This window comes from Toxotes jaculatrix, chromosome 13, assembly GCF_017976425.1.
Source record: "Toxotes jaculatrix isolate fToxJac2 chromosome 13, fToxJac2.pri, whole genome shotgun sequence".
Classification (NCBI taxonomy): Eukaryota; Metazoa; Chordata; class Actinopteri; family Toxotidae; genus Toxotes; species Toxotes jaculatrix.
In genome coordinates, this window is record NC_054406.1 from 23,158,493 (window position 1) to 23,172,156 (window position 13,664).

The 13,664-nt window shown below is 42.3% G+C and overlaps 2 non-coding genes across 2 annotated transcripts; both read left to right on the forward strand.

Moving 5' to 3' along the window:
• Positions 1-470: 470 nt before the first annotated feature.
• On the forward strand, positions 471-585 carry LOC121192523. Its single transcript, XR_005895200.1, has one exon. It is a non-coding gene; the product is annotated as a U5 spliceosomal RNA (small nuclear RNA).
• A 2,525-nt stretch (positions 586-3,110) lies between these two features.
• Positions 3,111-3,270, forward strand: LOC121192520. Its single transcript, XR_005895199.1, has one exon. It is a non-coding gene; the product is annotated as a U1 spliceosomal RNA (small nuclear RNA).
• The last annotated feature ends 10,394 nt before the right edge of the window (positions 3,271-13,664 follow it).

The window sequence follows — 13,664 nt, forward strand, 5'->3', positions numbered from 1 at the left end:
TTGCTCCCTTGTTTTGCAGGCCTGAGCTCTACTGGTGTCCCCCTTTTATCTGATGTTAGCCTATTCCTCTTCTTAATGTTACATGCACTGACACCTTCCCTCACTCATCTCCTCATTACAGTGCCATCAGAGTACCATAGCCCATGCAGTGCATGAGATATAACACGCTTGTTGTACAGCAGTAACAGACAGAGTGGCGCCCAAGACAATCACAGGTACTAGATAAGCAGAAACAAATGGATTCTCTCTCCTGGAAGACTACACACATGGGTTAGGACACATTGCACAAAACTTGACACCACAGTTTCTACACAAAACCACCGGAGAGAGCCTCTGAAAAAAGACAAGAAAAAACCACAAGAGGGAGGGGAGGCTGGGATTTAGCACGCGGCAAACCAAGGGAGGCGTACCACGACGGTGGTAGCTGGGACGACTAGGGTCCTCAGCTGCTCTCTGAGACAGCCCTGTTCTGACTCTTGTTTCTCTTCACAACGCACAAGTCTTTCACCTTTTACTAAAAACTTCCGTGGAGAGGAACACCAATGAGTTAAAGTTATTTTTGGCTGGCTTGGCCGTATGGCTGAGCCTTTTGAGTTGGTGAAAAGTCAAACATCTTTATAGAGCGCCACGAGTGTGAGCTCCCCTGTCCGACTTTGCTGTTTCTTTGCGGAAGAAATGTGTGCTAGATGTTGTCATTTCGCTGGTATACTTTATTTTTAGGCTTTGGTGGGGATGCTGGCGTCTTTGAGACAAGAAAAGTGTACCACGTGGGCCTTTGCTTTCTTTCCCAAGAGACAGCTTGACTAGTGGCATTTCACACAGTGTTCCTTTGTTTTTGGCAGAGCAGTGCATGATGGGTGGATCCAACAAAGCGTGTTTGCTGCACGCTGCAGCCTATTTGCCGCAGTGTTTGTGTTTTTTCAGCCATAAACGTAACAGACAAAGGGGAGCTGATGCTTAAGGCACTGAAATGTGGGATTATGCATTGTAGGCACCGTCAGCCAGAGCGCTGTGCCTGGTGACCACCACCCGCTCTCTTCCAACTGCAGCTCATACTTACCTGGCAGGGGAGATACCAGGTACAAGAGGAAGATGGAGGAGCAGCTGAAGCAGCAAAACATCAGTGGGGTGTGGAGGAGCCTAAAGACCATCTCAGGCTTCAAAACACCCCACTCCCAGGCTGAGGGGGGCCTGCAGTGGGTGAACGACTTGAACCAACACTTCAATCGGTTTGACCAGCCACCCACTACTCCCCCCACGCAGCTGCCCCACACCTTGTCAACTGGACAATGCCCCACACCCGCAGCCCTTCACACCTCCAGCTCAACTGGACAATGCCCCACTCCTACAGCCCTTCACACCTCTCACTCACACCTCACTATTTCCCCACCGGCCTATGGACTCAGTAACCCCCCCAGCCCACCCCTGTCCTTCACACCTGCCCAGGTGAGGAGAGAGCTGAGGAGGATCAAAGCACGAAAGGCAGCTGGACCAGACGGCATCAGCTCCAGGCTCCTGAAATCCTGTGCAGAGGAACTGTGTGGGATTATGGGGCAAGTCTTCAACCTGAGCCTGAAGCTGAGGATGGTACCACAGCTATGGAAGACCTCCTGTGTGGTACCAGTGCCCAAAACACCACATGCTAGGGATCCTAGCAGCTTCAGGCCAGTGGCTCTCACATCACACCTAATGAAGACACTGGAGAGACTGGTCCTGGGCCACCTCCGAGCTGAGGTGAGCTCAGAAATGGATCCTCTGCAGTTCGCCTACCGACCCGGGATCGGAGCGGAGGACGCTGTGATCTTCCTGCTGCACCGTGCCCTGACTCACCTGGAGAAGCCTGGCAGCGCTGTGAGGATTCTATTCTTTGATTTCTCCAGCGCATTCAACACTATCCAGCCTGTGCTTCTGAGGGACAAGCTGGTGCGGTCTGGAGTGGACTCACAGCTGGCAGAGTGGGTCCTGGACTACCTCACAAACAGGCCCCAGTTTGTGAGAGCTCGGGACTGTGTGTCTGACCCCCTGACCTGCAGTGTGGGTGTTCCTCAAGGGACGGTGCTTGCACCCTTCCTCTTCACCCTCTACACTGCAGACTTCAGACACAACACGGACGGCTGTGTCCTGCTCAAGTTCTCTGACGACTCTGCTATCGTCGGCCTGATCAGCGATGACGATGATGCAGAGTACAGAGGAGTGACGCAGGACTTCGTGGACTGGTGTCGGCCAAACCACCTCCTCATCAACGCAGGGAAAACCAAGGAGATGGTGGTGGATTTCCGCAGACACCGGTCTGCCCCCTCACCGGTGAACATCCAGGGAATGGACATTGTGAGAGTGGACTCTTACAAGTACCTGGGTGTTCACCTAAACCACAAACTGGACTGGACTGACAACACAGATGCACTGTACAGGAAGGGACAGAGCAGGCTCTACCTCCTGAGGAGACTGCGGTCTTTTGGTGTGCAGGGGACACTCCTAAAGACCTTTTATGACTCTGTGGTGGCTTCAGCCATCTTGTACGGTGTAGTCTGCTGGAGCAGCAGCATAACTGAGAAGGAGAGGAAGAAGCTGGACAAAGTCATCGGGAAGTCCAGCTCTGTCCTGGGCTGTCCTCTGGACTCAGTGCGTGAGGTTGGAGACAGAAGGGTCCTAGCAAAACTGTCATCTATGCTGGACCACGAGTCCCACCCCCTGCAGAACGTCCTGTCAGCTCTGCAGAGCAGCTTCAGTGACAGACTGCTCCACCCTCGGTGTGTGAAGGAGAGATTTAGAAGATCTTTCCTTCCTGCTGCTGTCAGACTCTATAACGAACATTGTTAACACACATACTGATTACCATACATCAATGTGCAATAACCCAGTTATTAGTGTGCAATATTTGTGTACTATAGTCACTCAACTCAACAATCTCCATCTCATATTTATTTATTTATGTAGGTATATTTTTTAATTTTTTTACAGCAGCTATTTTCTTGTCTCATAGTTATTCTACCTTATTTAAATCTTGTTCTGGCCATATTGGCCTCTTACTTATATCTCACTTTCACTTATTGTACTGTATCCCTGCTGTTGCTAAATGCAATTTCCCCACTGAGGGACTAATAAAGGATTCTCTTATCTTATCTTATCTTATGATCAACAAGGTGGTTCATCGAGGGAGAGGCTCAGCCATTGCACTCCGGCTGTGCTGACTCCTGCGAATTCCCCAAATGTGGGAATCTTGACTGCATAATCTCTGGTAGTGGGGGACTACGTTTGCACTCTCCCCTGATATGTGCGTGTAGAAGAAAACACAATGTGTCAGGAATGCGTATGTGCTAACCTGTTGAAGACTCTACATCTTGTGAGGTGGCTTTGTTGATTTGGAGTTATATGTCAGCTTTTGCAGTCTGTCCACAAAGCAGCAGTGTTGCTCTGCAGAAGCTCTCTGGCGTACGCTACAGAGTGGCGTGTTTAGTCATGTTTCTAGACTTTGAAGAAACCTAAAAATATAAAGATAACTGTGTCACAACACACACACACACACACATCTGGTATCATGTGGACAGTAATAATGTATGAAAGCTTTCAGTGTGAGTGCAGAAATCATTTCCATTTCCTCCACCTGACCAGTTTGACCAACATGAACCAGACCTGACTTGTCTCTGAGAATCAGCTGTCTCACTTCTCTACAGAGCCCCTAAAGTGACATGGGGGAAATAAATGAAACATTTCTAGTGATAGGTGTGACATCAATGTTATAGGTGTTATGACAGATGAGTTAGGACAGTACATCAAATGATATGGGGACAGACTTGCAGTCAGAGCATTTTGTCCTTAAAGAACTGTGACAAATGAAAAGTCAGGAGGAGTGGAGACAGTGAAGTCTGCTCTCATGCAGAGAGTTAGAGACAGACTCAGGGAACAATGGAAAACTCCTGCCAACAGCGACACACAGGGCTCTGGTATTGTTGGCAATAAACATGCAGTCAAAGCCACCTGGCGGGTTGAAATGGGATGGCTCCACTTTGATAACGGCACTTATCACCAGATCAAAAGAAGAAATGGAGTTGGAACACGGCACCTGTCAGTCCAGAAATCAGTAACTATGGGTGAAGTGCTGAAGACGGGCAAGGGCTTGTTTTTTCTAAATGGAAATTCATCCAAAGGGCCAGTGGAAGACTTCGAGTTTGTTATTTGTGATTACAGTCACAATGCAGTATCCCCTGAAGTCACAGTGAGCCAGCACAACCTCCAAGGTTAAAGACGTAATACTTCTCTCTGATGCATCATCAGACTTTGAGCCCACAGATGAGAGGCCAATGAAGACAACTTATCTTCTGCCATACTTCTGTTATCAATACATTCTGTACATACTGAATATGATTAAGGATGAAGTCTGGAGGGGGGGGGGGGGGTGTCAAGTGGGATCTGGACTAACATGTATTTCAGATTTTAAAATAAAAATAAGTTCAACTCTTTTAGAATGAAGCATACCTCTTCTTTCTTGACATTTTGTGTACATCCACCTGTACCCACAGAGTTGGCCAGATGTTTGTAACTGTTCATGAATGAAATTAACCACATGATCCAAAGTGATGTATCCCTTACGCTGAAACAGACTACAAGACTTCAAAATTCGTTTTAAATAAATTTCAGACACAATATGACTGTGACGACTTGCAAGTAAAGCAGCAATGTCCTTATAATGAAGTCCCAGGTTAAAATATAGCCGAAATAACTCTTGTACTGTCATTTTCACACAGAAACACAAACCAAAATGCAGTGGATGATCTCCCAGACACCATGCACGCATGCAATACTTTCTGGTGAGAAATTTTTCATTTTCTTTTTTTCCCATGTCCCTTTAGGGACTCCGTACTTCTCTGACACCAAACTATATTTTCCATCATTATGGAAACAGCAGGTGGACAAACATGCACTTTTGTATCTGTGAAGTTCTTTGTTCTTTCTATCCTGAGGCAGTGTAAATAAAAAGTTGTGTTGAGTAAATGTCCATCATTTACACTTTACTGTGTTGGACAGTAAATAATAATAATAATGTTTCTTCTGTAGATGTTCTCACTGCAGCTGGAGGGAAGAATAAAAAGTAAAGAAACAGCTTCAGTGGCTCTGACAGAACTAAGTGGAATAAATCTGCTGTCACGCTTGTTTGCACACAGATAACTGGCTTTATCCAATGAGACCAACTAGACTGTCTTCACTCTGAACTCTGACATATACTGGAACACCACTGTATATATGGGACTAATCAGCTCCTGTAGATACACTAGAAGGATTTTAGACTGAAAAGACATATATATTTTTATAATACCATCATCAAAAGTGGAAAATATGCACTAATGGTATTCACACAAAAAATATATATTTTTCTTAATGTGCCAATTTTCCATATGAGCTGTCGTCTTCACCTTTTGTCCTCAGAATTATAAAGGCAGATACTTGAGTCTGACTCATGTTGTTTCCTGCATTAATCAGCTCATCTTCTGTCTGAAGGAAAATAAACATGCACGCATGTATTTAAACTACACATGGTCAGTGTCAGTGAACATCACACAGCTTTAATATGTGATAAAAGAACTTTTTTTTCCTCTGGACATTAGACAGTGTCCACAGTGACTGTCCACCTGAGTATGAATGTTTAACAGTGCAGAGACAGAATAACACAGAGACAAACTGCTGGCTAAGATCCCATCAGAGACCAGCAAACACTTGTGCTGCTTCCTCCTCCCATTCCCCTCCTCTTCACTGGCTTCACTTCAGTCCATGTGACAAATCATGGTTGTGGTGCTGAATGGAAATGAGTTGGACATGTCCACATTAGTCCTGCTGTCAGTCCTGAACCATGAAACGCTGCTTTAGTAGCAACATACTGAGCACACACAGAGAGACGGAGACAGAGGACTCACACACAGACACAGTCTCTTCCTCTCTGGATAAAAGTTCCGGTAGGGGTCGCTAATGTCCGTGTGAAAGCAGCAGAAGAAGCAGAGACAGAGTCTCCAGCTCTTGTGTTCATCAGCAGCGTTCACACTGGGATTTCTTCCTCCGCTCGGCTTCATCTGCAGCGCTTTCTCTTCTGGAAATGAACCGCTGGACACGGAGCTTCGTCGGGAAGAGCGCGGAGCTTTTGCAGCTGATTAAAGGACACCATGCTTTACTTCTGGATACACACCGTGTGGATCCCCGCCGTCGCTTTCCTCTTTGGATTTCAAGGCAAAGGATCATTTGACTCTTTTCATTTCATGTCCTGGCGTTTTTCCTGTGTCCGTCTGATGCTGACTCGAGTTGTGAAGGTCTGTGAAGTGACGTCCCTTCCTGAAAACACCTGACATGACAGAGAGGTCTGCGCTCCTCACGGCGAAGCCTCTGACTTTCTGCTGCTTCCTGTTACAGCAGAGCTCTGTTTGCTCTAAATGAAGTTAGTGATGAGTGGAGCTGAGCCGAGCTGACAGCAGTCTTCATGTACAGTAGCAGTGTGTGACACAGAGAGCAGAGCAGCCTCAGAGGCTGATGGTACAGCTGACAGCTTCAGTACAGTCTCCTCTCAGCACAGAAACATGTGGAGCCTGTTGGACTGTCTCCACCGCTGGACTTATTTCTGAGAGCTGGTCTCTCTGATGAAATGTGTGTGTGTGTGACATTTGTATTAGGCCGTATGCAAGTTAGCTTGTGTGTATTGTTAAATAGCTGTAAATACCAAACCTAACCACAGAGTGGACTCTGGATACAAACCCCAGTCTCCCACCTCCACTGCTGTTAATAAACTTCTGTTTCCTCTGAACATCATCCAGCCACATTATGTTTCACACATAATGGATTTGCTTTTCCACAGTTTACTACAGTTTAGTGTATTTAGTGTATGTGGTTGTAGTGAGCGAGGGAGTGAGAGAATGAATACAGGAAGACAGATGGATCAACACGGTGAACAAAACATACAGGTGTACAATGACAGTGTTGTGGTAAAGCTGAGTTACAATCCAATATCATAATACAGAGAGGGAATATATGCTTCATTAAAATGAGCAGTGAAAGAGCACAGACGAGTCACATCAATTCACTGAACTCCTCCTGTCACAGTCACAGAATAATGATCACATTACTATAGAAACTTCTGGATAAATGATGGAACAGTTCGTCATTTTCTCCGACAATGAAGAAAATGTGTTTTTCTTCGAATCATGAAAATCTTTAAAACGAGTGTTGTGAGAAAAAAAGGCAAAAATGACATAAGAAATTTTCTCCTCTCTCTTCAAAAACTTTCAAGAGTCATCATGAAGAAATAAAGTACATCATTGTGTGGTGAATGGTGAACTGGAAACACAGAGCCTGTAAATGACAGAGTCAAACTGGCTCTTGTGGTGTAATTGTGGTTATAATAATAAAATTCTACAGCTGCTGCAGTGAGAACTTTTCCTTCATCCTTCTTTTCCATCAAGATGTCAAGATGATTTTTTCAGTTCCATAAACACCTCACACACACACACACACACACACACACACACACACCATCATGGAGAATATAGGACTTACAGCAAATCAGGATCTGTATTGATCATTCTTCATTGTTTTACCTGATGCTGCTCTGACATAAACTATAACTACTTGCAGAACAAAGTGTGTGTGCATCTTAAAATAAGGGTTAGTCGACACATTAAGGTCTCATCTATCTGCACAAACAAATCTCTCTTGTGTTCTATTCATGCAGTCAGCTAATAATATTCACAGTTTCATAGAAAACAAACAGAAACATAATGTATCACACAAGCTGCTCCAAATAGACCTAGCATAGCATTTGGAGCAGGCACACAATTCAATTCCTCAAAGTTAAATTTTGTGTAGAAACACAAAGAGGAGAATTTTGGGAAACTTGATCTACTCAGACTGTTGAAGCCTCATGTTTGCTTCTTTTCAACTCTGGAAGTCAACTTTTCCACAGGACAGGGACTGTGGATTTTATGCTCCATCATTTCCATTAGAATTTCTTTAGAAAGGATCTTGTTGCAGACAGTACAGACTTCCTAGAAATCCTTTGCTTTAACACAAACTACAGTGCATCACACCAAAACAAAGTTAAGAAGTTGAGCAACCATGAGAATATCTCACAGTCATGGGTATGATTACTTGTCCTAATTTCACAAACATATCATTTGGATGTGTTTGTGAACATTTAAAAAAAATTAACTTCTACACACTGACATGAACTACTAACATGTACTGACTTACTGAAAATCTTGGAGGTGATCTGGACTTTCCTGTAGTTTCCTCTTGTCCTTGTAACAGCAGCTGAACCAGCAGGGTTTAATGGCAGAAAATCTACTAATTGTTGGTGTAAAACTGATTTGGAACAATGTGAACAGTCAGGCAGGGATGGATTTCAGTGTTGTTACTGACAAAGAAAAAAGAATTCTTCCAGTCCAACAGGACACTTGTCTGTAGCACCTGATCCTCACACATTCACACCTCATTTGTGTGAGAATGAAGTTTTGCCAAGAACAATGAGGAATCTGGTGGTGAATGAGTTCAGAGAGTTGACAGTGAACAAGCAGGTGGGAAAAATAATGAGTGTGTTTATCACAATTGTTCTGATAAACATTCTGTCTTAATATCAAGACCAGAAACTTTAAAGAGGACAGAAAGAGGAAGTCGTGATGTGAACCATTAAAAAAAAAAGAAAAAACAAACCACTAACTTTTTCACAGCTAATGCAGCATCTGATTTTCCAGTGGAAAACTTTTAATGTGAAGAAGCAACAGCAGAAAATGTTTGGTTTGCACTGGCAGTAACATCACACACCTCTTATACAGACTGAAAATGATCAGTAAACCACAAGATCAGGCTGAGATCTCAAAGTACAAACTATAAACACAAACCATAATGTCTGGTAGACAAGGAAAGCAACCAAAAGAAGTGATGTGGACTTTCCTGTAGTTTCCTCTTGTCCTTGTAACAGCAGTAGCTCCTCCCTTCCTTGTCAATAATTGTGCAAAAAAATCTGAGTGCTTCTTTCTTCCTAAATCATGAGCAAGTCCTGTCCAGTCCAACTGTTTCTGCTCCTGTTTGACTTCTGAACTTGTCTCTGGCTGTGTGTCCACTTACTGCAGCCTGTGACATCAGGCTGTAGAATGTAGATACATCAAAGACATCAAAGGACAAACACGATTTGATTTTAAACATGGAGTGGCTCCTCCCCTTCATGGTGTTTGTTTTTAGTGTGTGAAAATGCAGAGTTTGGTCAGAGTAGAGAATGTGAGAGGAAATGGGTCAGGTCAGGGTCTGTTGAGAATGTATTTGAATAAGTGAAAGTTACAGGTAGGTGGTTATCTTGTGTAAAGGTGAAGTGTTTGTGTGAGTGAATTTATATGTAGAGGTGTGTATTTTATCTGGCAAGTATTCAAACTGCATAGACCCTATATGTCAAAGTCAAGGCCCGCGGGCCACATCCGGCCGCAAAAGAATTTTCTATGGCCCCTGGGATGATATTTGATTAGTATTAGAACCGGCCCGCTGGCCATAGCCGCCCGCTGCCGTTTTGCGTGCGCCAATACCACATTACCCACAATGCAACGGTAGCGAACAGACTCACTGCAGTGCTAGAATGGTTGTCATGACTACCAAAACTCTTCGCGCTATTGCAGTGCAGCAAGCGGGCATCGTTTTAATTATCCATCAGCAGTCAGAGCAGATGTGGACTTTCAGCTACCCCCCTCCCTAAAAAATGGCTAAATGGAAGGTGGGCGCTTGAAATTACTAACAGAGCCATAAGACAATATTTCTTTATTCATTTAATGTACAGGACATGTGATTTCTCTTTAAAGGAAGTTTGTTTTTGTCTATGTGCCTGTTGAAAATGTTTTCACTGGAAATTACTGACAGAGCCATAAAAAATACTGGATTATTCATTTAAACATTAGCCTATACAGTATATACCTTGTTAGGTATTGGTTCAATAGGCTATGTGTAATTTCATTTCAATATGTTTTAATAAACACTGAATCAGCCCGGCCCTTGGCTTGTAGCAAATTTGTTTTTTTGGCCCTCTGTGTATTTTACTTTGACATCCCTGGCATAGACAATAGGTTGACTGAGTTGTGTTAGGAGTGCGTCCACATGTTTGTAGACAGAGCAGGCACTCTTTTAATCACATATTTTTATGCACAAAGCATCAATGTACAATGTGACATGTTTTTTCTTGGCTTTGAACTCACAGTCTTTGACGTACTCATGCGTGCAACCTGTTGAGCTATTGCCCTTTCTGCTTCACAGGGCAGTTTGTGCTCATATTCTCAATTACTGAAACATAGCTGTGTTTTGTGTGTAAGAGCTCATTTTCTGTGGTTATGAATGTATGAAAAAAATAAATTAGTAGCTGTGCAGACAGTGTCTTGTATGTGGGTGTATTGTCATTTGACCAAGAGGTGATATAAATGTGAATTGAGGCAGCTCTGTGATGTCAGCAAGTATGTCTGGAGTTTTGTTTGAGCCAGGCACTTTTGATAGGGACAGTTCAGCCAGGTGTGTCTGTTATCTGTCAGGTCTTTTCAGTGTGTAGTTGAGCTGTTTGTCAGGGATGGGCAAAGTTATACAAATGGAAATGAAAATAATATGATATGGATCTGATTCTTTTTAACTCAGGGATGTGATCCAAGATGTCAGCAATGTTGCTGTAAGGCAGGGAATTTAGGTAAAGAGAGTTCATTCATGTAAGTATAAAAAGTTGTATCATGTTTAAAGTTTGTATTTTATTATATTGTGAGAGTGATATGTGTGGAAACAAAACAAGGTTAGCAAGTAAGAAATGTATCATTCTTACCAATTTTACTATAAATATATAGTTTTCCATTAAATCTTAAGAGGATGAGTATGCAACCTGCATACAGAGTATTCATGCATTAAAAGTCTCATGCTTGGTTGTAGACAGAGAAAAAATAAATCAAGTGTTCACATAGTACATAAAGAAAAAACATAGTATTTGTATGTATCATAATTTGGAGCACATGGTAATAAAGAAAGTAACACATCCCCTGGGATTGAACTCACAGTCTTTGATGTTCCAGTCACTCCTGCAACCTGTTGAGCTATTGTTCCTGACACAATTTCTGGACAGTTTTGGTCCACTATTTTCTTTTGTGTATGATTCTGGGTTGTTACATGAGATTTGGCAATGTAATTTTGTACGTTTAATGAATTGGTAATGTAAAAAAGGGACAGAATTTAGTACAAAGAGTGAGAACTCTGATTAACTAATTTGACTTTGTATTGTTGGATGCTGAAATCATTCTCACAATCAGTAAAATAATTCAGGAATTCGGGAAATTCAAAGTTCACCCACTGGGAATTTCGGAGAAGGGGCAGAAGAAAATGAGTGGAAGCACCAGCATGTGTGTGTGAGTGTGTGTGTGTGTTTGTCCTTTGATGCCTTTGATGTTTCCATCTCTGCTCATGTTGATGGTGTGAAGTGTCATCTATCTATCTATCTATCTATCTATCTGTCTATCTGCATATGGGTGTGTGTGTTTGTCCTTTGATGCCTTTGATGTATCAACATTCTACAGCCTGATGTCACAGGCTGCAGTAAGTGGACACACAGCCAGAGACAAGTTCAGAAGTCAAACAGGAGCAGAAACAGTTGGACTGGACAGGACTTGCTCATGATTTAGGAAGAAAGAAGCACTCAGATATTTCTGCACAATTATTGACAAGGAAGGGAGGAGCTACTGCTGTTACAAGGACAAGAGGAAACTACAGGAAAGTCCACATCACTTCTTATGGTTGCTTTCCTTGTCTACCAGACATTATGGTTTGTGTTTATAGTTTGTACTTTGAGATCTCAGCCTGATCTTGTGGTTTACTGATCATTTTCAGTCTGTATAAGAGGTGTGTGATGTTACTGCCAGTGCAAACCAAACATTTTCTGCTGTTGCTTCTTCACGTTAAAAGTTGTTTTTTTTTCTTTTTTTTTAATGGTTCATATCACGACTTCATCTTTCTGTCCTCTTTAAAGTTTCTGATCTTGACATTAAGACAGAATGTTTATCAGAACAATTGTGATTAACACACTCATTATTTTTCCCACCTGCTTGTTTTTGAACTCCTTCACCACAAAATTCCTCATTGTTCGTGCAAAACTTCATACTCACACAAATGAGGTGTGAATGTGTGAGGATCAGGTGCTACAGACAGGTGTTCTGTTGGACTGAAAGAATTCTTTTTTCTTTGTCAGTAACAACAGTGAAATCCATCCCTGCCTGACTGTTCACATTGTTCCAAATCAGTTTTACACCAACAATTAGTAGATTTTCTGCCATTAAAACCTGCTGGTTCAGCTGGTTATGGAGTCCAAAACAACTTTATTCAGCCTGTTTAAACACAGGTTACACTTCAACTAAATTGAAGTCTAACTAAATTCTACAACACAATTTCTCCCACACTAAATTCTACTAAAATCTCCCACACAATCAAATATAGCAACTTTTCATAAGTGTTTTCATAAGTGTTCTTTTTTTTTTTTTTTTAAGTATTTGTGTTATTTATTTATATGTAAAAGTGCCTTAAAGAGTCTGCAAAATTTTATAATAATGACAATAAAGACTCTTGATTCTAAATCTTCTGTCTTGTGATGTAAAATGTCTTTTGATATTGGAAAAACCTTAATATTCTGTAAAAAATCATCTTTACACTCAGTGAAAGTGTTTTACCATCGAAAAATCCTGTAATTAGGTTCAAATAATTGAATATAAGCTTTTTTTTACAGTGATGGTACAGGTTCAGTGAATAACTGACTCAGTAATTTGGGATTTCTTCAAGGAAAAACTCACAAGAAATAAAGAAATAAACTAGACTCTCTTTGAACTGCAGCAGATACTCGAGCACAGAGACTCTACAAATCCTGTTTCAGCACTGAGATCACTCTGGCATAAAAACATTCATTCATTATCATTTGGTGCTGTGTCATGTAGCATACAATGGCTGGAGAGATATGTCACTTATCATATTCAGTGCTGTTGGTCAAACATGATAGAGATGAAGGACTTTGCTTGTGTATATAATGTGAAAATATCAGACATGAATCGTCTTCAGTAACAAAGTCTGAGACTTGACAACAGTTTCGTATTTGTTTTAATCTTCATCATCAGATCACTTCTTTAATACAAAGCAGATATGAGTGATCCTTCCATATTCTGGAGAAAAAGGACCACGTGGTCCAGTGGAGCATGAAACCACCGAACCTCTGTGACTTCATTTCACTCAAACACTTTCTAAAGTTTTGCTCAGTGTCTTGTCAGAGCTGAATGTGTGGAGTGTAAAACCAAAGGTCACTTGCTGGTTTTAATGGTTGAGTGGTGAAGTTGGCCTTGCTGCTCTGCTCTGTTTCTGTCTGACTGCTGGGGTCTGAGGATCAGACGTGATTTGTGCTGCTTCAAAGATTCTTGTAATACTGTGTGAGCTGAGTAAGAGGGAGCCAAAGTGTCCCTGGTAATCTGAATGTCCTCTGTGTAAAGTAGCTTTAGCTGCTTGTCAGTACAGGATGGTAACAATTTGTTGGCCTTCTTGGCGACTGCTGTGGTGTTTTTGGTCGATGGATGGGGGGAGGCAGTCTTTGATGTGGTGGAGGACCAGCCACTCGAAGCACTTCATGATGATGGGAGTGAGTGCCACCAGGC